This window comes from Durio zibethinus, chromosome 18, assembly GCF_047325235.1.
Source record: "Durio zibethinus cultivar Kanyao isolate XHJ-2024 chromosome 18, ASM4732523v1, whole genome shotgun sequence".
In the NCBI taxonomy this organism is placed as follows: Eukaryota; Viridiplantae; Streptophyta; class Magnoliopsida; order Malvales; family Malvaceae; genus Durio; species Durio zibethinus.
The window spans coordinates 1,843,578-1,870,658 of record NC_143179.1 but is presented as its reverse complement, the minus strand read 5'-3'; the positions used below and the strand labels follow the sequence as shown (position 1 = coordinate 1,870,658).

The 27,081-nt window shown below is 33.4% G+C and overlaps 1 long non-coding RNA gene and 1 pseudogene across 2 annotated transcripts; both read right to left on the bottom strand.

Moving 5' to 3' along the window:
• Positions 1-1,677: 1,677 nt before the first annotated feature.
• Positions 1,678-24,114, bottom strand: LOC111300175 (uncharacterized; annotated as a pseudogene). Its single transcript, XR_016329571.1, has 17 exons — positions 23,768-24,114; positions 23,403-23,568; positions 22,220-22,523; positions 22,046-22,139; positions 12,264-12,739; positions 12,019-12,126; positions 10,213-10,354; positions 10,004-10,146; positions 7,965-8,328; positions 7,328-7,875; positions 7,074-7,250; positions 6,834-6,990; positions 6,172-6,248; positions 4,439-4,622; positions 3,428-3,578; positions 2,651-2,871; positions 1,678-2,351 (listed from the first exon to the last, which is right to left on the bottom strand). The product of XR_016329571.1 is annotated as an uncharacterized LOC111300175 (transcript).
• A 1,694-nt stretch (positions 24,115-25,808) lies between these two features.
• On the bottom strand, positions 25,809-26,769 carry LOC111300235 (uncharacterized). Its single transcript, XR_016329570.1, has 4 exons — positions 26,658-26,769; positions 26,465-26,522; positions 26,059-26,139; positions 25,809-25,922 (listed from the first exon to the last, which is right to left on the bottom strand). It is a non-coding gene; the product is annotated as an uncharacterized LOC111300235 (long non-coding RNA).
• Between the last annotated feature and the right edge of the window lie 312 nt (positions 26,770-27,081).

Sequence of the window (27,081 nt, the reverse complement as noted above, 5' to 3'; positions counted from 1 at the left end):
ACAACTTTATTACAATATTCCTATATTTTGTAAATATTGAATAAATGGATAATGAATGTCTTTTTTTAATATAAAATAGTTAATAAATAGAATATTTAAATTTGAAATTTCTTCTTCAATTTTCATGATATATATGGTGGCAATGATTATATTCTGGGATCACGCATGCTTCAAGTCTTCATTCATGATTGAGCATAGTCATATACCACTTTCCCCGTCTCAATTTTTTTTCTTAATTGTAATGTCTTAAAATTATTTTTTTTAACCAATTAAATTCTCTTTTTTTTTTTCTATATCTGAAACTTATTTTTCATGCTTTTTTATTTTTTGGCATTAAAAACTGTGATACATAAATTTTATATAAAATATGCTAAAATCAATTTTTTTTTCCTTAAATTCCATAAAAATCAAATAAGGACAAACAAAAATAAACTGAAAAAGTGTAAAATAATTACGAATATACCATGATGATAAAAAAGGAAATAATCAGCATCCAATAGTTTTCTTTTCTTTTCTTTTTCTTAAATTTCATGTATGCATATATTTATTATATGTAAAATAAGAATAATCTGATCTCATCAGTGACAGAAAGCACAAATTATTTATTGTTTTTGGTTAATTTAATTTGCGAAGAAACAAACCTAGAGGCGAAAGTAGGATAATGAAGATCATTTTCTTTGTCTAAGCGACCATCATCAAAGTTTTGAGCATAGGCTGAAGGGGTGTAGTAGGTTAATCGGCTATTACCTTCCTTAGCCTTTGGCTGCTTAAGTTTCAAAGGGTTTGCCTTTGTTGTGCTGCTTAAAACACCTTTCTGCTTTGTGTTACTACTACTGCCTTTTGGGATTGGAGGGAGACATGTTGAGCATGAAACCGACTCTTCTTTGGCTTTGGTTTTGGATTCGGATTCAATCGACTTCTTTTGGTTTGGTGGATTCTCCATTTTCAAGGTCAATAGTTTAGTTGTATTTTTCTGTTTTTAGGATATATATATATATATATACATATATATATATATATATGTTTATATACTCCCATGCACGCACGCATGCATTCAAGCAATGAGTGCAATTAGGGTGGGAAATTTAATTGCTAATGGTTGTATGAGCACGAAGTTGAAGCATTTTAGGTTCAAATACTTGCAATGTTGGCATGCCAAGATAATAAGAGTTGTTCACGAACTAACAACCAAAATAAGCACGAATCACTGATACTGATATTTAAGCCATAAACATGCGAGATGACACTCTTAAAAATAATTTGAAGAATCTACTGAGTTAAAATCTTTTGAGTTCTTCAACTTGCCCTTTCTCACTTTACATATCCAAAGATAATTACATCCACCCAAGCTCATGAACCTGATTTTAAGCTAGATTGCGCTAAAAATGATAATTATTTTATTAAAAATAATATATTTTTTAATTTTAAAATATATTTAACAATATTAAATTATTAATATAAATAATGTTTGATACGTGTCAAATTCTACTGGATTTGTTTTTAGCGATGGAATTTGATTGGTATGTGAAAATATATATGCGAATACAATTCCAGTGAATTGGAATGCTCGATGCAGGATAGGCTGTTCCAACAGAACTGGTAAAAACGTTCACAAAATAAAAGCTGTCAACTTCAGATGTCTGATGATGAGCCTATTCCCAGGAAGGAAACGAGAGAAGAACCAGAAAAAACAAGTTGAGCTTTACCCTAATAAAGTGTTAGCCGTACATTTGGTTAGAAAACACCAAATGTTTGTAATTCTCTAAATACAGTCTCCACACAAGAAAAATCTAACATCAAGGCCATAACTCTAATTCTCCTTATTTCACGTACAGGAACTCTTTATAACACGAAGGTGGTGGCAGAGTTAGAGAGATCCTGGGGAAATCTGAGGTCCGTAGTGAAGGCAAGTTATTCTTCGTCACAGAATAATAAACATCAGCTAAAGGAAGCCATATAAGGTCAGGGTCAACAGATGCAAGTCCTTTTAGTGCATTCACTGATGCATCGTGAAGCCAGACAACTCCGCTACAAGCTATGCCCACGACAAGACCACTAACCTTCTTCAAAACAACTTCCAATGCTGGAGTACTTTTGTTTTGGGACAACTCAGCAATCAGATTGGGCAGTGCGACCTGAACTTTTTAAGTTCAAAGTTTCTGCTACGGAGTCCTCTAAAGAAACATTAGCACTCCTGTAGGGAAGTTGTAATGGGGTACGTTCTTTTAGGTTTGGCGTCTTTTGGAATGGAGATGTGCTTATAAGTTGCGGACCATCAGTGTGAAAGCGGTGAAAAAAGAAATCTCCTCCAAAACTTTGCACTAAACTGCTTACAACACTTAAAACATCTCCTGACAACCTGTGGAAAGAACATAAGTCATAATCGAATATCATGCAAAACAAAATCTCAACAAGTCATGTTTCTGCAACCTACTATGTTAGTACACAAAACTACTATGGAATCGCAACAAGAAAAGAGTTTGAACTCATTATCAATAATGGCCCCAAATATAGAAATTACATTCCTTTTGTTTCCAAGCAGCAAATGAGCAGATAATATTCCAAAAATGTCAAACCAACGAGTAAGATTAACTTAAACTAATAACAATGCTACTTTGAGGCGACTTGGCAGGGTGAAAAGAATGAATACTTACCACCGTGTTTCTTTGTTGGACAGAAACAACCAAGAGTGGCCATATTTTATTCATTGCCGGAGGTGACCTATTCTCAACATTACTGTCACCCGCAGCACTCATATTATCTCTCAGCTGATATAATGAACACGACAGAAGCTCTTCTTCAATTACTTATTTAGTCTCCTTCTCATACCTATAGGCTTCTTCGACTTTCCCTAGTGTTGCTATGCCATCCAACAAATAAAACATCAATTAAAATACAGAACAAAGATTTTGATATATCCGCAACTTGGTGTCTTCTCCTTTTTGTAGAAATAATGGTTAATTGTTAGTCCGACAAGCATTTAGTGATATCGACTGTAACGGATCACTCTGTTTGAATGATATTCTGCTTCCTCTAAGTTTTATGCATCTTAAACTAACGGTTTTCACTAATATTCTATGGCTCATAGCAATTCTCTGTACGCCATAATTCCTCGTTATTCATAATTAGGTTCGTCATAGACCGTTAACTAGTAACTATCCAACCACTCTCGACCCCGTCCCCTTTTTTTTTTTTCCACTCACCAAAAAAAAAACATGGAACTGACTTGTAAGCAAAAGAATGAAAAGGCATTTTGTTTTTTTGTATCACACATTATTACAAAGTAACACCAGTTAATGAACTTTCAAAAGGTGAAATATGGCATCTGACTTGCACAAAATTTTCAAGGTTTTAAGATCAGTCCTTGGACAGTTTAAATCTCAGTCAATTACCCACTAAAAATAACAAGATGTTCAAAAAAAATACCTCAACTATGTCCAGCGCCACCAAGCACGCTGCTTGACTCATAGAAGCCAGCAGTGGAATTGAAGCTGCAAAGCATGAACCAGCAATAGATCCAACTGTTTGTCTATACCTTTTGGAATAATTCAACTTGAACAAAATATTGTCCCATTGCTCTACACGATCATGATACCATCATTCAAATTAGCACCAAATGTTTCTGCTCTAAGATAGATCCAAGACGATCAAAAAGGATATTAAAAATTCAACCAAATTATTATAATAGAAAAAAACAACAAAGGAAGATGACTTTTGGTGCAAAAAAATTGGTTTTACATCAGGTCAGGAAAGTATCAATCCCAAGGAGCCTTGCTGTCATTATGTGATGTTATCATCCAGTTGCAGGAACGATGGGTTGAAAGATAAAAAGGCCTGGGTTATGAAGGAATCTACCAGCAGAATGGAAATGAAGTCACAGGAAGAAGCAAAGATACATAAGTTGTCACGTAAAGTATAAGTAGGAATAGTGATAGTGAAATACTCAAAATAGAGGGAATAGTTGTGGGTGAGAATAAATGTGCCATAGTCGTGCAATAGTGGGAATACTGGGAATGACAACGATCATTTCAAGATTATGAATGAAAATTATAACTGAATTCTCTCTCAACTTCTTTTTTCCTTTTCTGGACTCATATTCTACTCTCTTATGGTCTAATCTCTCTCTTCTATCACTAACCATTTTATCACACATTTGATTGTTGCTTTTTTGTTAATGTTTCTTGCTTCCTTTAAAATAGGTATAAAGTAAAAGTAATCACTAAAAGGTAAACCAATATTTAATTAAAAGTGAGCAAATTGCTGATACGTGACTCGTGTTAGGGGTGAAATCCCACATAGAGAGAGATGGGTGGCTTGGGTTGGCATGGTTTAGTTGGATTAATGAGAAGATGAAAATAGTGAACAACTCACAAAAGAACCCTATATTCAATGATTACAACATTTCAAATCAGGTTAAAAGAAACAAAAAAGCAATCACCTGATTCGATGAGAAATGCATCAATCTCATCAGCAAAACCTGACCTTGAACCTTGCCTCCATTCTGGTCGAACTTTCTTTTCCCGGTGAGATATTTTGGACTTGAAATGCATCAGATTACAATGTGCTTAAGAGGCCAGGCGAAAAGCCTCACGCTTAGATGTCTTTACAATCTTAGACACAGCCTAAAGAAAGCACAACCATCAACAAAGTCAACTTGACGATAACCACGATGGAAAACATGGGATGGGAAAAAACACCCCCAGATGTGCAGTAGAGGAGAGGAGAGAAAGAGAGAGAGTAGCAAGCATGATGTTCAAGACAACAATAGGAACTAACTTAAAAGAGTTAGAACCAAAGACATTACAACTGCATAAAAGTTCAAACAGAGAAGGCCTAAACTCTTGACATAAGTTTTAGGTCAAATAATAAAATATTAATCAATAAGTCACATACACGGATTAACAATGAAAAGTCCCATCTAAATTTGAACTCTATTCTTTAATATCTAATAAGCTTCATGAATTACATCAACAAAAATAATAATAATAATAATATTGCGTAACCATAAGATGCTGTGTTGAAGGGAAATAGCTATAAAATCGCCATAAGGCCAGATATCATTTATGATGATGTTGGGTGCCTAGAAAACATCTTCATAAAATTGAACTGTAGCTGAGATAAGGATGTTCAGTGGATATATAGCCATATAAGAAATGTTAGAATATCAAACGAAGATGTCCATACAATGATAGAGATGGCACTAATTGAGGATAAACATAGAAATTATGGCACCAGGCAGTATTTACCTAGATATTCACCAATACCTAAGATTCACTTGATCCAAGTAGGATATAGAAAGAGGTAGAAGTAAACCAAAACTTTCCTGGATTGAACTCATAAAAGAGGATTTAGCTTAGTTAAATCGTTAAAAGGATATAACCCTTAAATCAAGCAAGACTTGGATAAACAATTTGGGATCAAGGATCAGCTGAGTTGAATTTACCAGTCAAATAATTCCAACAGCCACCAGAGGTCACTTGAACCATTTACCAAGTTAACCTAATTTCACAACAAAACTTGCTATAAAGCTGGGCCATCTTGCTTTTGGATTATCTATAAGGTAACAGGCTCAACAACAAGCTTCAATCTTGTAAGCAAAATTTAGTCCAGAAGTTAAAACCCACAATTACTTTTATCCCTCTCTTAACTTCTAAGGCATCTACATTAATCATTATTGATGCTTGAATTTCAATTGTGGATAGCCTGAACATTTCTGGCTCCTTGCAATGTACTAGGTGCACATGTGTGCACAAATGCACGTGCATGCTCATTGGGACCTACAATGTCTGCTACAATGCACTATTCCCTAACAGGTGCATCAAAGTAGCAGTCATACTCCTTATGTTTGATCATAAATTATATTATTTTGTAGTTTGTTTGCTAAGCATCTTTGTCCTTTTACTCTCCATTTTCTAATCAAACAAGTATATTGCAAGCTAAAGATAAGATTGCTGCTCCCACCATATAACTTTATAAAGATGTCCTATGGTCCAGCCAAGAGTAAATTTATGTGATGATCATAATTGAAATCCATAGCAAACCAAGCAAATATAGTATTGATCACTAATTATTGGCAATTTGTTGAAAAAATAGCACAGGTCATAAAAAAATGGAATGGAAAATAATAGGAACCATTAATAAACAAATGCAGCGAAGATAAAAATTTATGACCTTTAAAAAGGGGATAGTTAAATCTGAGCGTTTACGCCTGCCAAGAATTTCAAGTTCCTGTGAAACTGAGCGCACAGTACAAATATACAAAATAAACCAGTTATAATGCGATAAGTTCAAAAAATCTGCAAGCAGATACAGTAATGCAAAATAAATCAAATTAAGGCCCTGCATGTGATCAGCATTAAACCAGGACTTATGCAAGGTAGGGAAACCTGCTACATGTAAACAATTTAATGAAAAAGGCATATTGGAAATTTATTGAAATAAAATGCAGGTCTATTTCGGGGAATTATTTGATACAGTGTCCATGCAATTTTTAACTTAACAAACGAAATTAAAAAACTGACACATACCTAACTTTTTCTTTAATTAAATTTTTTTATTTATGTATCACACCTGTTAACCCCATTTGTAAAATCTAAAAACTCCATTGTCAATATATTTGATAATTTCCTTTTCCAAGTCTCAGGTTAAATACAATCTTGTACCACCCCACCCCTGCCCCATCCTAAAGAGACCCAAGGGTTCCATAACCAACAAATGATCTCAACGTATGAAAGATGAAACTTTTGCAAATGGTAAAACCAACAACAAATCTTCAAATATTAGACAGTCTATGCTAAACATCATCAATAACACCCAAGGATTCAATTGTACCAGTTCCTCCAACAGAGGCAATATTTTATGAACCACTCAAACATAGGAAAGCATAGCAGCAAGCACATTTGGCACAAGAGGGTTCAGATCCAGATGTCATAATTGCCAGCATATAGAATCAACTATATAATCCGCATTTGCCAAAATCAATTGCCCAAACTACAAAAAGAAGTCATGTACCACTGAATCAATTACATAATCTATGGATAAATTATAGATAATAATATGCTAGACAACCACACCGTTGAATAGCCCGCTGTAGTGGAAAGAAGATATAAAATGGCATCAGAGGCACTTCTAACATCAAAGTTTGAACGTATAACTCTCAACCAACAGATACAGAGTGAATGAAGGAAACCACCGGAAGCAAAATTGCTTACAAGGCACAAAGCGAAGATGGTTATTCCGTCCATAATAACCTGTTTCAAGAAATGAAACACGATCGATAGAATACAACTCAAAATCATGAAAACTCAAAAAACAATACACGAGTGACTTCAAAGAATAATGTTAACGTAATTTCCTGATGTAACATAGCAATAACGCGGAAGAAATACAAGGTAATATCTTCAACTTCAGCATCAGACCGTTAGCTAAGATTGATGATCTTGAAGATCCCAAACTTCAGAACATAGATATTCATGTAAGATTTTTCCAATACAATAAAGGAAGAGACTCCTAGCATCCTTCTGCAATGCAATTTCCAGACAGATTCATCAAACACAGCAGGTTTATGTTTGTGAACCTGGCCACCAGTAGATCCTTCATCAGATTCCAGAAAATCTACCCTTTTTATCCTGGATTTCTGAAACATTCTTCTAAAAGCATTAGGTGCCTGATCTGATATACCAAATATCATCTCATTTAGAATACCTACAGCAGTACAGCCAGGTGCAGTAACTGCCGTGAACCAGTTCGATTGTACCAAGATTGCTAGCTTTCTTTAGTGCATGTATTCCTTCCTTCGAACTTCCAAAACCAATTTATGCGAGAGGCCCAAGGGAATATCACCAATAATTGATAAATGACTTTCACTTTTATAGTCTAGAAGCAAACAATGAAAAGAAGATAAGTACAAAGCATACATGGCATAAGTTTGATAAAAGAGTAGGGGTTCCAAGATTCGAAATGACCTGCCATTAAAGACAAACCTACATGTCTAAGAATCCCAGAAAGAACCTTGTATAACTTCTAACAACCACTAGAAACAAATGAAGGGTGCATGCGTGGCAGCTCAAAATATGTCTGCCTAGCTTCTGCTGTGTGTTGTTTTCCAATTCCATGAATATCCGTGAGCTTTGAACTTTTAGATGAAGCAGCATTGCGTAAGACCTCACTATCACCCACAACATGCAAGCCTTTCAACTCAGCAACAGAGGGAAGGTATCTTAATGAAGACAATGGTCCCGCTGAAACAAGCTTGTCTAGGGAACCAGTAAAAGCTGAATTCTGACTAAGACAGAGGGCAAAAATATCCAAGAATCTGGCAGCTGTAACCTATCAATGCAAAAGACTATTAATAAATTTTTGAAAGACACCGATAACTAGGTCAATCAAATTCAACCGAAAGTAGTACTATTAATAACATGAAAAACAGGAAGAAATAGTTGACTACCCAAAACATAGCAGTAGTTATAATGATCACATTATTTTACTGAAATAATGGATGTATAATGCACAACACTGTTTCAATCTCCCAGCAAATTTATGTCTATATATACTTCAGGACAACTCCAATGAAGGGAATGATAGCTGAAGGCTTGAAGCAGACAAGTGGTATTAAAAAATAGTGATATCGTCAAAGATGGCTACGACCATAAAGTGGCAAGGTAATCATAGTTCCACTCTTTAACCTCCCATTTGACAGCTATTCAATTATATTATTACACCTTTACACCTTTAAACCTTTAAATAAGCAACCCTGAAGGAAGATATGAGCATGTGGACATAAATTTATGTCATTAACTATGTACTGCAGTCAGCTACCTCCAAGATATCGTTTATGATTGGCAACTAATAAATCACCATTTAATCTCCTTTGTCGTCCAAAGGTAAGTGCAGGATCCATGCTTGGACAACTGCTAGAGTCTAAATAGGCTTGTAACTAGGAGGATCATTGGGATGTATAACATTAGTTCAGCCAAAAACTATCTTCAAACCTGATATGTATTACACTTCCATCCAGGTTTACCAATCATGCCATCTGAGAGTAATATGCAAATTAGGGAATGAAAATACTAGATAGCTCTTCAAAAGTAATCAATGTTTAGGAAGTGCTTAAAGAATAATTAGCTATACTTTTAGAAGATCGGTCAAATACCCATGAGATTTTGAAAAAGAAATTTATTTTATGTAATATAAAGTATCAGGTATGTCTCCTTAAGTTTGCATTTAGTTTTTACTTTATAATTTCAAAACTTATAAACTTTCTTTAATAATTGGAATCTACATCTCTAATAATATTCATTTTGTTCTCTGGTGTTTTGAAGATACATATTCAAACTCCTATATTAAAGAAGCAGAACTCTAGAAGTGTAGAATTGAAGCCAACATTAAACAAAGCAGTCAAAGAATGAGCACTAACAAGGTATGTTATTCATGGGCATTCCACATCCCATTTCAGTTCTCATTGCCATAAATTGATAGAATGATAATTGACATTGAGACATTGTGGATTGACGCTTGCTTAGATATGTTTGATGCTTTACTTTACCTTTATCAATCTATTATGTTAACTATGGCATATTGGAATGTGAAGTTTCAATAATAGACTTAACTTCTTAGAATTATCTTCAATCATCCCAATAATATAAAATTGTACAACGAGTCCACGCACCCATGTCCTCTTCTTCAACCCTTTATAGCCATATCCCATGTCTTAGTTATAGGGTAGTTGACATGTCTAGTACTTTGAAACTTGAAACCTGTACCTGAGTCCGAGAAACATAGATATAACATGTCTTTCAAGTGAAACCCTTTCAGATTTTTCAATTTCACATTAGGAGATAAAGAAGTTTAGGTACTAAGCACTATTACCGCCAAACAACTGGATATTCAATTAGAAGAGTAACATCTTGGAATCTCTATTTGATAAATCACTAACTACAAACAACACGTAGACCACATAGACCACCGTATATGTACAAAAATAATGGTGGAAAAAAGCACATACAGGATATCAAAGGTGATGCAACAGAAACTGACTAGAGTAATATATCACGGTAAGCAATTGCTGAGCATGTGAAAGCGCAAATGATTCATCACTTGCAAGCATTGTCTTTGGAAGTTTTTCAATAAACCAGTTCTAAAAAGGAACTTATAAGAGAATACCTTCAAAAAGGAGAAATTCACCTTGTTACGTACAGCTCAACATTATTTCACAAGTAAAAAGCCTGCTAAAGATCACAGCAACATCATGTTCTACAAGATGTTTCCCTAAGGCCGAGAACAAATAATCCAAAAACTCCTGCGCAGCAGCTGAAATCTCTTCAGAGTCATCAACAACCAAAACACATAAGCACTCCTGCATAAGTATCAGAGAAAATATATTAAATACGACACCAAAAAGCCAAAGGATGGTTAGCCCAAGTGGCAAAGAGAGTGTGCTCCTCTCTTTGTTTCTTGGGTTTGAATCCGCTGGGAGGTGTAAGATAATTTCTCATAAATTCATCAGGCCAGGCATAAATAAGCCTGCTTGGGCCAGCTAGGAGAAGGAATGTACCAGGCAAAACCCAAAAACCCCTTACCGCTAAATCAATATATATATATATATATATAACATCAAAAGTGACTAAAAGGCTACAACTCAGACAGAATTTCACAGTAATTGAATCAATTACATTGAGAAAGAAGAATAACTAGGCAAAGCCCTAACATCAAAAGAATTAACATGAGATAATTAAAGCAACCCTTAAAATTTTGAACACATGATCAGATACTCAAATTATAATCAAGAACTTGGAAGATAACATTAAAAAAAATAAAAAATCAAATCAATAAGTCCACATTTTGGATGAAGCATTCAATCATTCATTAAAGTCCAGTGAGTATATTCACCTCACCATGATGCAAATCTCCTCCCACTGAGGTTAAATTATATATCTCAGGAGAAATACTAGGTTAAATTATATATCTCAGGAGAAATACTATCTGGTACAAACCAAAGAGGGCAACACCTAATTCTCCACCGAAAATAATTATCACCTAACATAATAAAAATGTCCTTCCACTTTGGCTATAAATCCTTTTTATAAAGAAAATAACAACAGAGGATTCTCTCCTTCACTCCCCCACCAAAACTGTAGATGATGGTCACTTAGAACTAATACAATCATAAGAGCAAATCATCCTTTCTTTTCATTTATCATATGATGTACCACTACCACCCAATGAGTACAGTCAAGATTGTGAGCTAAATGATTGTTGCCAATTTCCTCTCTTCCATCTTAGGGTTTAGGCTATTGCCTAAAGTTACTTATGTTATTTCAATTTCCGGTAGCTTTTGATGAAGACATTGATTTTAGCTATTGAAATTGGCTTTCTTCGTCTCGGTTCTTGCATCTCTCCCCTCTATTTCTTGCTAGTTTCGTTACCTTTTCCCTATAATTTTCCTTCTATATTTTCTCCCTCTTCGCATCCATGTTACACTACATCACATACCCTCCTTATTTAGTTATCCCTCTTAAAAGATGTTTTCCCACTTATGGTGATAGTAACTTCACCATATATTAGAAAACGAAAGACACTGAATACATCAAACAAAATCTTGCAGATCAGGTAATTATAGAGCAAGGCATAGGATTTTTACAATTAACAACTAAGCATTGGTTCATATCAATGAGCATATAACAAAAAGATTACAACCAAAATAGCATTTACAAATATTAAAGTAGATGTCACAAATAACCAAGAGTTATAATGCTTCCCCCTGTTAATTTCTCTCCTGTTTCACTTTACATAGGAAATTTCTTTTGTATTTTCCCCAAATTCGAAAAAAAAAAAAAAAGAAAAAGAGAAACACACTAAATGCCAATCTCTATAAATTGTAACCTAAAGAGTCCATTTCTTGTGCCCACCAAGAAGTCATCACATACCAATTAACTAAACAAAGCTGAGCGTTCACAGGCCAGAAGCATGAAATTCATAGAATTCAACCTACCAAAAACATATTGGCCAAAGAAAACCTACCAAATACATCAGTTTGCTCTTTTCTAGCATGAAATTGCACTTCAATAACAGTCCTCAAATGGCAGAAAAAAGTCCGCGTCTCACCTTTTTTGCTTGATGAACACAAATCTGGGACATGTAACATAATAACAGTTTATCAAAACAAAGGTGCATTACATATTTTGAATATAAATTTTCTGATACGAATTTTGATGGCTGTAAAATAGTCTTAAAAGTAACAATCAACAATAAATATAGATCCCTACATAGGGAAATGTTGCACATAATGGTTTGTTCACATGCCCAGAGGTTTTCTCAATCCACTCTTTTGTACGATCCATATGCAAAGATCCCATTCTTTTGCCAAGGTCGGGGCAACTTTTTTCCCAAGATTCAGTCTTAGGACTAACTGTATTGACTGCTTCACCGTTTACACTTTCCACCAATGTGCTCCTCTGAGCTTTAATGGTAATTGATGGAGCTCCTCCAAGAATGATATTATAGATTTGTACTTATTTGAGTTATGGTCAACAGAATCATCTATGAAAATATCAAGACCAGATAAATTGGCATCATCTTGGAGGTCTATCATAAGTTACTCAGCCAAGCCCCTAATTGCTTGGTCAATAGCTTCTATATTTCCAGCAGCCCCACTTATCATTGTTTTTGGGATGTGTAACACTTTGACAAAATGACTACCAGCACCAGGTAAGAAGAAAGCCAATGCATCTGCAGTACCAACCTGTAAAAGAAGTAATATGCCAACAGAATTAATCCAACCTTGCACATGTGATGAAGCACTATTGCAATAAAAAGCTAGAAGAAACTTCTCAGCTCAAATCAGATGAGCTAAAACATTTGCAAGCCATAATCTTTTCCCAGTAGAACGAATGATATATAGCACCACACTAAATATTCATTTCCCAATCTAATGATTTCTACAAAAACTAAAATCTTCTCACAACTCGAATCATTAGGAATATATATTGGTATGCATACTCGATATGTATGAACAGTATGCATGTTCATAGTGAAAGAGAATTCCTAAAAGACTATGGAATTTACACTGCAAAAATGACACAAGCAAACAGCATAAAAGGTCATGGAAAGATGTGATTCTGTTTATATAAAGCTTAATTTATTCCCATTTTGTTAGCAGTAAATGAGGCCACACTCAAATTTCATTTATCAAACTAGTAATTTCTGCTAAGAACTAAAATCATCTCTCAGATGGAATTGTCGAAAAACTAAAAACTACAACTATGTGAAAAATTAAAAGTAAAACTAAATGTATTTTAAAAAACTGCTCTTAAAAATTATATAAGCACCTTAGGTTTATATACAACTAACTAGTGGGTAAACTAAGAAACTAAATCTTCGTAAAACTGTTCCTATAATTAAAGAATTGTCTATCCTAATTTTTTGCCATTAATTCTAGAGATATAAATACTTAATTCTAAGGATTCTGGGGATACAAATACTTAATTCTAGAGATACAAATATAAATATACAGTTTACAATTTTACAACCAGCTGTAAATAAATGTTTTCCCACACTCTCTCTCAAACTGGTGAATAGGTGTTTTCCATTCCCAGCTTGGAAATAATTTCCTGAAATGTTGCACTGCTAAGACTTTTAGTCAACACATCTGCAAGTTGACCCTTGGTTGATACATACGGTGTACAAATCAACCCACTGTCTAGTTTCTCCTTTATGAGGTGCTGGTCATACTTCTATGTGTTTTGTTCTGTCATGTTGCACAAGATTGTGTGCAATGCTTATTCCAAACTTGTTATCACAGTAGAATCTCATTGATCCATCCCACTTGATCTTCAAATTTTCTAGGAAAATCTTTAACCATAGTAGCTCACAAATTCCTTGAGCCATTGCTCTGAACTCTGCTTCAACACTTGATCTTGCCACCGCATTCTATTTTTTGCTCCTCCAAGTCACAAGACTACCACCTAAGAAAGTGCAATAGCTTAAGGTGGATCTTCTATCAATTACCGAACCTGTATAATCCGCATCTATATAAGCCTCTAGAACCAACCTCGAATTTTTTTTTTAACAACATACCTCTCCTAGGATTGGCCTTCAAATAATGTAATACACAGTAGACAGTTTATAGGTGCATGTCTTTAGGACTATGCATAAACTGACTTATCACACTCACAGCATATGCTATATCAGGTCTAGTATGTAAGAGATAAATGAGTCTTTCAACTAATCTCTAGTACATCTCTCTATCTAGAGTAACATCTTCATTAGCTTTTCCAAGTTTATAATTAGGATCTATACGATATTTGCAGGTTTACATGCAAGCTTCTCAATTTCTTTCAAAAGATTCATCACATATTTCTGTTGTGAGATGAAAATACCATGTAGTAAGTGAGCTACTTCAATTCCTAGGAAGTACTTCAATCTCCCTAGCTTTTTTATCTCAAATTCTCTAGCCAAATACTGTTTTAAAGATTCTCTATCTTTTTTTTCATCATCAACATACACTAATAGACCTGTGACTCTCTTTGAATCCAAGTGCTTAATAGACAATGTGTGATCTCCTTGACTTTGCTTATATCCCATTGCTAGCATCACTTTGGCAAATCTCCCGAACCACGCCCTAGGAGACTGTTTTAGGCCATATAAAATCTTTTTCAGCTTGCATACTTTGTTTGCTTCTAGATGACCTCTAAATCTCGGTGGAACCTGCATCTATATTTCTTCTTCCAAATCACTATGTAGAAAAGCATTATTTACATTAAATTGTTGAAGCTGCCAATTGTAATTTGAAGCTAAGGATAACAAAATTCTAACTACATTCATCTTGGCAATTGGAGCAAAAGTTTCCTGATAATCCACTCCATAAGTTTTATGTAGCCCTTAGCCACCAAAGCCACCAACCTGGCCTTATACCTTTCAATAGTACCATCCACTTTGTATTTTACAATGAAGCCCATTTACACCCAACTAGATTTTTTCCTTTAGAAAACTCTACTAGTTCGCATGTCTTATTTTTCTCTAAGGCCTCCGTTTCTATTTTCATGGCTTACCTCCATTTCTCATTGGATAATGCCTTGAATAATGTAGTTGGAATAAAAATAGTGTTTAGGCTCACAAAAAAAATTTTGTGAGATGGTGAGAATTTTTCAAATGACACAAAATTAGAGATTGGGTATTGTGGATGCTTGGTATGTTCTATGGTTCCTTTCCTAATGGCAATAGGCAAATCATAATCACTAGTTAGAGTTTTAGGAGATTCATGCCCATTTTGAGAAATAGAGTCAGAGACTATAGTTACCTCATTTCTAGAGTTAGGATCATGTTCTTAGACTTGCACCAATTCAGGAGCTGGAACTTTTTTTCTTGAGTACACCTATAATTCCTTCATAGAATAAAAAACAATATCATCCTTTGTCATATCTTCTATGTTTGGACTGAGTTCAAACTCAAATTCAATGTTTAACTTGGACTCAAATGAAACACGTTTAGACTCAAAAAAATTAATGGGTAAAAATGTTGAGGAAGATAAATCAAGCAAAAAGAAGTCTTTATCCCTATCTTTCACGAATAAAGTCTCCCCGTTAAGATAAGATTAAGTAAAAAATGGTTTACTTTCTTCAAAAGTGACATCTGCAAACACATAAAATTTTTTTGTAGGAGGATAATACAATTTATATCCTTTCTAAGTTGATGAATACCCCCAAAAAAATGCACTTAACTACTCTAGGATCCAACTTCTCCCTATTATGACTATGAACATGAACAACTGATGTACAAACAAATATCTTAAGTGTGAGATTGTTTGTGCTATTAAAGTTAAGATAGAATTGTGAGAGTAATTCCATAGGAGTTTTAAATCCCAAAACCCCCCTTGAAGGTAACATATTTATAATGTGTGTGATAGTGAGAATAGCTTCCCCTCAGTAAGATTTGGGTACATTTGCTTGAAAAGTAAGCTCGGATTATGGCTTGTAAATGGCTATTTTTTCTCTTTGCCACTCCATTTTGCTATGGAGTATTAACATAAGATGACTCATGGATAATCCCCTCTTTTGGGAAATAGGTAGATAGACTCTAATTGAAATAGTCTCTTACATTATCAAATGTAAATCTCTTGATTTTCACTCCAAATTGATTTTGGATCATGTTTTGAAAGCTTAAAAACATATTATTCACATCTGATTTGGATTTAAGTAAAAATATCCAAGAGACTCTGGTATAATCATTTATGAAAAAAACAAACCACCTTACACCAGAAATATTAGAAATTGTAGAGGGACCTCATATGTCACTATGAATAAAGTAAAAAGGAGTAAAACTTCTTTTGTTACTAATTGAAAAAAACAAACGTCTATGCTTAGAAAGTTAACAAACATCACAATGAAAATTTTCAACTTTTAATCATTTGAGCAAAGAAGGAAACCAAAAGAAAGATGTCCAAGATGAAAATGATTAAGCAAGATTTTATCTTTATTGAGAGATTTTTTAGAAAGAAATGATAAAGGTAAATTATTCTTGATATTACTTATATTGTTTGATGTCTCAAGATAATATAGTCCACCTTTTTCCTTAGTAAGTCCAATCCTTTTTCCCGAACTTTGATCTTAAAATTCATAATAGGAGGGATAAAAAGTCACTTTGCTATTCATGTCTCTAATAAGTTTTTGTATAACTATCAGATTAGTAGATAATCGAGAAACATGAAAAACATTTTTAAGAACAAAAGAGGGATTAACTTAGATATCTCCTAATCCTGCCACTACAGTAAGTGAACCATATGCAACAACAATTTTCTTATTACTAGGACACAAGATATATGTACTAAACTTCTATGAAAAATATGTCATGTAGTCTATGGCTCCTGTGTCAATAACCCAATAACTTATAATAGGCTTAATCGAGATATTAAATCCATAAGAATCAAAGACTTTACCTAAACTTGAGACCTTACCCAAGGAACATACTCCAGTAGACTTTTCAAAGGTTTTTAATAGGCTTCTCAGCTTCTCGATCTCTTCTCTATTCAACTCTCCTTGTTCCTGAGACATCTGTAGTACTCCGATGGCTTTACCAGTTGACACTTCCTCAAATTGGGTAATAGTGATAGCAAATTATGTTATCTTTGACATTGTTATCTTTCTTTGAACTAAAACAAGTCTTAATATATAACTAGAAATAACTCTTAGTAATGAAGGCTAAAGAAGGGAAAAATAAAATGGCTATGAAGGCCTTAATAGGGTTCAACAATGAAGGCCTAAAATAGAAGTAGACAAATGAAGGCTGAAAATTTTATTTCCTAAGAAAAACCTAAAGCTCTAATACCATGTGAAAAACTAAAAAATAAAACTGTGTGAAAAACTAAGAGTAAAACTAAATGTATATTGAAAAACTATTCTTAAGAATTATACAAGCACCTTAGGTTCATATACAACAAACTAGTGGATAAACTAGGAAACTAAATCTTCCTAAAACTAATCCTATAATTGAGGGATTATCTATCCTAATTTTCTGTCCTTAATTCTAAGAATGCAAATACTTAATTCTAGGGATACAAATACTTAATTCTAGATATACAAATATGAATATACAGATTACAAAATTACAACCAGATATAAATAAGTGTTTTCCCACAGGAATCATTGGAAATTTATATGTTAGTAAATGTATTACAAATACATATAAACTGTATGCAGGTAATTGCAAAGAGTATTTCTCAAAGATAGTGAAATTTACATAGCAAAAGCAACAAAAACAAACAAACTCACGTTAGAAGAAATGGCATGATTAAATTCCTTCCAAATAAAAGTTTAACCGCAAAATATGTAGGGTGTTCATGGTAGGCACTTATGTCGAATGAAAGGCATAATGGAGTGTGGAAACTGAATGTATATTGAAAAACTGCTTATCTGAATTATACAACAATCTTAGGTTTATATACAACTAACTAGGGGTTAAACTAGGAAACTAAATCTTCCTTAATTCTAGAGATACAAATACTTAATTCTAGAGATACAAATATAAATATACAGATTACAAGATTACAACCAGCTGTAAATAAGTGTTTTCCCACACTCCCCCTCAAGCTGGTGAATAAGTGTTTTCCATTCCCAGCTTGGAAATAATTCCTTGAAATGTTGCACTGCTGAGACCTTTAGTCAACACATCTGCAAGTTGACCCTTGGTTGATACATAAGGTGTACAAATCAACCCACTGTCTAGTTTCTCCTTTATGAAATGCCGGTCTACTTCAATGTGTTTTATTCTGTCATGTTGTACAGGATTGTGTGCAATGCTTATTGCAGACTTGTTATCACAGTAGAGTCTCATTGGTCCATCCCACTTGATCTTCAAGTCTTCTAAGATAATCTTTAACCATAGTAGTTCACAAATCCCTTGAGCCATTGCTCTGAACTCTGCTTCAGCACTTGATCTTGCCACCACATTCTGTTTTTTACTCCTCCAAGTCACAAGATTACCACCTAAGAAAGTACAGTAGCCTGAGGTAGATCTACTATCAGTTACTGAACCTGCATAATCAGCATCTGTATATGCTTCTAGAACTAACCCCGAATTTCTTTTGAATAAGATACCTCTCCCAGGATTGGCCTTCAAATAGTGCAATATACGGTAGACAGCTTGTAGGTGCACTTCTTTAGGACTATGCATAAATTGACTTACCACACTCACAGCATATACTATATCAGGTCTAGTATGTGAGAGATAAATGAGTCTTCCAACTAATCTTTGGTACATCTCTCTATTTACAGCAGCATCTTCATTAGCTTCTCCAATTTTATGATTAGGATCCATAGGGGTATTTGCAGGTTTACATGCAAGCTTCCCAGTTTCCTTCAAAAGATCCATCACATATTTTTGTTGTGAGATAAAAATACCATGCCGTGAGTGAGCTACTTCAATTCCTAGGAAGTACTTCAATCTCCCTAGCTCTTTTATCTCAAATTCTCTAGCCAAACATTGTTTTAGAGATTCTCTCTCTTTTTCATCATCTCCAGTTACAATTATATCATCAACATACACTAATAAAACTGTGACTCTCCCTGAATCAGAGTGCTTGATAAACAATGTGTGATCTCCTTGACTCTGTTTATATCCCATTGCTAGCATCACTTTGGCAAATCTCCCGAACCAAGCTCTAGGAGACTGTTTAAGGCCATATAAAGCCTTTTTTAGCCTGCATACTTTGTTTACTTCTAGATAACCTCCAAATCCCGGTGGAACCTTTATATATATTTCTTCTTCCAAATCACCATGTAGAAAAGTATTCTTTACATCAAATTGTTGAAGCTGCCAATTGTAATTTGCAGCCAATGATAACAAAATCCTAACTGTATTCATCTTGGCAACTGGAGCAAAGGTTTCCTGGTAATCCACTCCATAGGTTTGAGTGTAGCCCTTAGCCACTAACCTGGCTTTATACCTTTCAACAGTACCATCTGCCTTGTATTTTACGGTGAAAACCCATTTACACCCCACTGAATTTTTTCCTTTAGGCAACTCTACCAGTTCCCATGTCTGATTTTTCTCTAAGGCCTCCATTTCTATTTTCATGGCTTGCCTCCATTTCTCATTGGATAATGCCTCGGATAATGTAGTTGAAACAAAAATAGTGTTTAGGCTCACAAGAAAATTTTTGTGGGATGGTGAGAATTTTTCAAATGACACAAAATTAGATATTGGGTATAGTGGATGCTTGGTACATTCTCTGGTTCTTTTCCTAATGGCAATAGGCAAATCATAATCACTAGTTATAGTTTTAGGAGATTCATGCTCATTTTGAGAAACAGAGTCAAAAACTGTAATTACCTCATTTCCAGAGTTAGGATCAGGTTCTTGGACTGGCATTGGTTCAGGATCTAGAACTTTCCTTCTTGAGTACACCTGTAATTCCTTCATAGAATCAAGAACAATATTATCCTTTGTCACATCTTCTGTATTTGGAATGGGTTCAGACTCAAATTCAGTGTTTGACTTGGGCTCAGCAGAAACAGGTTTCGACTCAGAAGAATTAATTGGTGTAAATGTTGAAGAAGGGGGCAAATCAAGCAAAAAGAAGTCTTTATCCTTATCTTCCATGAATGAAGTCTCCCCCTGAAGATAAGGTTGAGTAAAAAATGGTTTATTTTCTTCAAAAGTGACATCTGCAGACACATAGAATTTTTTGGTAGGAGGATGATAGCACTTATATCCTTTTTGAGTTGAAGAATACCCCAAAAAAATACACTTAATCGCTCTTGGATCCAACTTTCCCCTGTTATAACTGTGAACATGAACAAATGATGTACAACCAAATATCTTAGGTGTGAGATTGTTTGTGGTATTGAGATTGGGATAAAATTGTGAGAGTAGTTCCATAGGAGTTTTAAATCCCAAAACTCTTGAAGGTAACCTATTTATAATGTATGTGGCAGTGAGAACAGCTTCCCCCCAATAAGATTTAGGTACATTTGCTTGAAAAAGAAAGGCTCGGGTTGTGGCTAGTAAATGACTATTTTTCCTCTCTGCCACTCCATTCTGCTGTGGAATATTAACACAAGATGACTCATGGATAATCCCCTCTTTTTGAAAAGAGGTGGATAGACTATGGTTGAAGTAGTCTCTTGCATTATCAAACCTTAATCTCTTGATTCTCACTCCAAATTGATTTTGGATCATGTTTTGGAAGCTTAAAAACACACTATTCACATCTGATTTGAATTTAAGTAAAAAAACCCAAGAGACCCTAGTACAATCATCGATGAATGAAACAAACCATCTTGCACCAGAAATATTAGGAATTGTAGAAGGACCCCAAATGTCACTATGAATCAAGTAAAAGGGAGTAGAACTTCTTTTGTTACTGATTGGAAAAGACACACGTCTATGTTTTGCAAATTCACAAATATCACAATGAAAATCTTCAACATTTAATCCTTTGAACAAAGAAGGAAACATGTTTTTCAAGGTTACAAAAGAAGGATGTCCAAGACGAAAATGATAAAGCCAAATTTTGTCTTTATTGGAAGATTTTTCAGAAAGAAATGACAAAGGTAAACTATTTTTGATACTACTTGTGCTATTTGATGTCTCAAGATAGTATAGTCCATCCTTCTCCTTAGCAAGTCCAATCATCTTCCCCGAACTCTGCTCCTGAAATTCACAATAAAAGGGATAAAAAGTTACTTTGCAATTCATATCTCTGGTAAGTTTTTGTATAGATATCAGATTAATAGATAATCCAGGAACATGAAGAACATTTTTTAGAACAAACAAGGGATTAACTTGAACATCTCCTAATCTTGCCACTGTGGTAAGTGAACCATCAGCAACAACAATTTTCTTATTACTAGGACACAGGTTATATGTACTAAACTTTTGTGAAGAATGTGTCATGTGGTCTGTGGCTCCTGAGTCAATGGCCCAAGAACTCGTAATAGGCTTAGCCGAGACATTTAATCCATGAGAACCAGAAGCTTTACCTGAACTAGAAACTTTACCCAAAGAACATACCATAGTAGGCTTTTCAAGGATTTTCAATAAGTTTCTCAGCTTTTCAATCTCTTCCCTGTTGAACTCTCCTTGTTTCTGAGACATCTGTAGTACTCTAGTGATTTTCCCAGTTAACATTTTCTCAAATTGAGTGGTAGTGATATCTTTCTTTGAAAGGGTTCGGCAATGAAGGCCTAAACAGGATTCAGCAATGAAGGCCTAAAAAAGTCAGCAATGAAGGCTGAAAATTTTGCTTCCCAAGAAGAGCCTAAAGCTCTGATACCATGTGGAAACTGAATGTATATTGAAAAACTGCTTATCTGAATTATACAAGAATCTTAGGTTTATATACAACTAACTAGGGGTTAAACTAGGAAACTAAATCTTCCTTAATTCTAGGGATACAAATACTTAATTCTAGAGATACAAATATAAATATACAGATTACAAGATTACAACCAGCTGTAAATAAGTGTTTTCCCACATGGAGTAATTAATAAAGAAAAATAATAGACATTATGCAAAAGCCCCTTATTGAGGGTCTAATGAATGTTACAAATACCTTAGCAACAAGAACACATAGGGTTAAAAAGTGTTCAATTCACAGATTTGCACTGCCTTGATGTCCTCGTGCAGCCTCAGTATCTGCAGCCTTAGCACAAGAGCCATCATCAATTTGATATAAACGATTAAATGAATAAGTTAGCCAAAGCATACAAATTAAATTTACTCCAAAATAAGTATGGATAAAAGGGAATCGAAGTACATTGCCGAAGCTGCTTCTGACTACAAAAATGCTAGCAAACATTCCCCTTGTTCCAAGTCAAGCTTCATAGATCCAGTTGGAGGCAGCAGATCTCTAATTTCTAAGAGCATCGATAGATCATGATTTTGTTTACACAAGCAAGACTGATTAGAACAATGATGTAAATTCAGAAGCAGAGCCCTGAAACACTTGATCACTCCTTCACGAATTCTTCTGATGCCTTAGATGGAGAAAGCAAAGCAGCATAAGTCAATTTTTTCAGAATCACAACCATCTGTGACTAGACAGCATCACATCTCATTAAGCTTAAATGAATCTTAAAATATTCAGGTAACAACAACATTACCATTCTAATATATTGGTTAACACAAAAAAATACTACAGAAAATCAACCCATAAACAAAAGGCTAGCCTCAACTTTCTCACAGAAATAAGAAAAAACTGAATTCTAGAAATAGACCTCCCCATAGGAGACCATATTCACGCCAGACATTAAGGTTCAACACTTGAAGAAGTAAAACTAAAACAAAAATAAAAAGACAGATAAATTTCCTACCTCGGGGTGACGTAAGTCCTAGAAATCTTCTTTTTGATGTCATTCTTGTTAAGAATAAATCTCATATCCCATTTTATTACTAAACCTCAATTTGGTTGTTATTTTGCTACTTGGTTTTTGTTTAACAAAAGCAAAAGACAGGTTTGGATATTATATATATATATATATATATATGATTTATTAAATACAAAAGGCATATATCTTTCATGGATAACAAAATGCATGATTTTACTTTATATGGAACAAATATGTTTGAACTAATGTTTCATTTGCATTATAATTTCGTTCAAGGTGTTTGATGAATTGTCCAAGTATCATCTTACACTTCTTTTGCCTATTTCCTTTTTCCATATTGAGAAGTTTCGCTTATTGGGTTTTTCTCATTTTTGCTTTCTATCCTCAGGCACAGCCTTTTAATACCAGGTGAATCCTATCCTCAGTGATCCTTGCGATTTCTCGATTGCATTTCTCATATTCAAACTCAAGGTAGTAGTAGTAGTAATAGTAGTAGTACATAGATGAGAATTAGAAAAGTAAAATAAAACAAAATAAGAGAAAGAAAGTTACATAGATGAGAAAAGAAAAGGGGAAATTGACCTGATCCACCAAACGCAAATAGCATTTATTCATAAGCTCTTCCAAATACTCCACCACTCCTACTTTGTCACTAACTCTTTTATTATTATTACTTTCATTTTTATTCTGTGAGCTTCTGCAAGCAACTTCTGCATCCAGCAAAAGCAGCCATGGAAACAAAGTGTAGCTACAAAAAAAATTAAAATAACAATACAAAAATCAAATTCAATATCCTTAAAGTAATTGCTTTGATATCTTTTAACTCCAGAAACAAAAATTAGTAGTACAGAAGTAGTAAACATAACAACTAAATGAAGTTTAAAAATTAGAAAAAAAAAAAGAGAAATAATAAAAAGAAGAAGAGGAGAAAATGAGGAATTGATTACTCGAAGAAGGGCTGGAGAGAAATGGACGGAGAAGAACGAAGCAGGTGGAGTAATGCCTGAAGAGCGGAAGCATGTTTTTTAGGGTTTTGATAAAGTTCTAGAAGCTCTAAACAGTAGGATTTTAGCTACAAAAATATCTTGCTTCTTTCTTATTCTCCTTCCTTAGATTCCATGGAACCACCAGTGATTCTAACAAAACTTTCCATCATATCCATTCTGCTTCTATATAAAATCTACAATCTGGATGAATCAAAAAGAAAAGAAAAGAAGAGAAAGTGTTACAGAGAGAAAGAAGAAACGGAAAAAGGGGTGAGCAGTGGTGAAGCGGCCCAAGGCCAAGAAGAGACGCGATTGGATTCTGATTTGTAGATCGTTAGTTAACGGGTAATTTTATATTATATTTAATTTAAATTTTAAAAAAATAAAATTATAAATAAAATTAAAATGATTTAATTTTTTTGAAGTAAAAAAAATTATTTTTAATTTATGAGATTAAATTTATATATTTTATTATATTTTTAAAAATTATATCAATAATTTAAATTATATAATTTTTAAAAAAATAATTTTGATAAATAAATAAATTATTTTATTTTAATCTTTAAATATATAAAATATAAAATAATATTATTTAATATAATTTTATTTATAACATTATTTTATTTTATTATAATTTTATGTATCAAATATTTTCTTATAAAATACTTTGTATTTATGCTTCTCTTTTCTATATATATCAAGCATAAATATTTTCTTTTATAAAAAAATAATAACCTTGAAATTAAAAAATTTTAAATATCAAATTATAAATTTACTAAATACTAACTTTTAAAAATAGCAACTCATCTTTCTACTTCAATCAAATGCAATAAACTAACCAATTCAAACTACCTTATGTTTATATCTATATAACTCTATATAAAAAGTATCCCAAAATATTAATAGCTTGAGAGCTGTCTTTTATTGGTGGATTGCTTCTAGTGTTTTCTTTGCCGTTGGGTTGCTTCATTCTAAGCCTTGGCAGCGTAAGTTTTTAAATTTTGAATTTAATTTTTTTATATTTGGAAGCTTATATTATTTTTAAGAGAATTGATGATTGTTTTGATAATTTTACCTTTCATTGCTCGACGACAAGTACAAATATCAATAGTCATCTCATTTTGATAAATAATTATGTATATATTATTATCATATAATATAATAAAATATATATTTAAAATTTTTATTAATAATTACTTATCACATTGTTCTATAGTTTATTCTAAGTATTTTCATAAGCATCTACCATATAAATATTTTTCTCACTCTATTAGATCCTAAAAAAATAAATTATGGATCATACACTATAACGTCAAAAATAAATTATTTTCAAAAAAATAAAAAAAATTTACCATCGATAATCATTTGAAAATTAATTATTATTATTTATTTGTTATGATAATACACGATACTTTTAAAATAATTATCTATCTTGATTATAAATAAATTTTTCAATAATAAATTATAGCTACAAACTAAATATTTCATTAAAAATTTTTGTTTCGCACATGTTTTATTTAAGAATTTATAACTTTAAAATATACATTTAATATTTTTTTATTTAGTTTTATAGTAAATTTTTTTTTGTCAATTATTTTAACAAAGCTTTATACACTTAACAATACTAACTTTACATTAAATTATTCTAAATTATAATTCAATTAAATATAAATATTAAAATTTAATTTAACAACAAAATCAGATCCAACACTAGTTATGATAAAATTAGACATAATTAGATTGTCTCACTTTAATCAATTGACATCGGTACATTTAAGGAGTGTATATATCAAGTCAGATCGTCCAAAATCATTCCCATGTATCCTATAAAAGCTTATCTTATTGTCCCAAACAACCGTATCCCTCTTATTCAGGTTCTCTTTTTTTTTTCTAAACATTTCCTTGGAACTCACCTCCTCCACTTGGAGCATTTTCAGTATCACCATGCCTGAATTTATAGTTAAAAAAAAAAAAAAAGACTTGCAGCCCTTCCTTCTGCTATGGCGAGTTATAGAAATAGAGAGAAAAAGATGCCATGACCTTCCTGAATTTTTCATTCTTCCTGCTCCGAAAGATTACTGTTCACGGTAGAGTTTGAAGAGTTGCTCCTCTTAACCTGAAATTCAAACGAGCAACAAGAACTTATGTTGTTAGTCTAGCATAGCTTTACAAATGCAGCTTGCATTTGCTTCAAATGTTGAACTTATGTGTCTGACTAACTGCATGTCACATGAGAAACAAGTGCAAAATACCTGGAAGAGTAGATAATACCGAGGAGGCTAAATAAGCATGCCAACTGTTTGGTAATGTCAAATTCAGATGTCTTCTCTTCTCTAGATATAAAAGAGATGGATCGAAATTTACAATATGTAGACAATGTTTGTAGCGCAAGAAGAGAATTCAACACACCCAGCATTACCCAGACCCAGGGGCTTAGACATTCACTTGATTTACAAAACGTGTCAACATAGAGGTTTTATTGCATGCTAATATAGGAAAATATATTTGCTTATTGACTTTTTCTATGAATTACAGCCAAAGTATTAATGAGAACAAGTTGGATTGCTGAATTGACAAGCCATCATAGTTGCACCAGAATTTGAAGAAACTGGTATGCTAAATGCAGTAAAGTTTAAATCATTTGATGCATTGATTTACCTTTATGAATGCAGGTTTTGTCCAGCAAAAGACAACTTTAGAGAACTGATGATGTACTCTGCATAAGGCCAGCACTGGAATATTATTTAATTATGACATGGAGGCTACAACATTGACAGACACCATAAGATGCTCCAATTTTAAGCCTTCATAGGCATTAACGCCGATAGGTGGTTCATTTATAGAGTATTACCTCAGAGTTCTTGATGTTTGTGTGGTAGGCAGTGGGCCGAGAAAAACCCTAATTCCAAGTTTTCTGTATGTTGTATTGGTACCTTGGCTATCAGTGAGAGGACTTGATTGCAAAATTCCAACAAGAGGAGAAAGAGAGACAATACACAGAACAGAAAGAGACAGAGAAAGAGAAGGAAGAAAAGCAAGAAACTATAGAGAAGAGAAAACAAATAGAGTTGGACAGAATAAGATTTCTATGTTCAAACTCCAAAACTAACAATGAAGGAGCACAATAATAAAATATATGTGGAGTTCTCTGATTTTGATTTAAATGAAAAATATTGAACAATAAATAACCCCTAAATAATAGGAAGCAAATGAAACTAAACAAAATTTCCAGCCCTGGCAAACTAACCAACATATAAATAGCCTTGAATCCTACG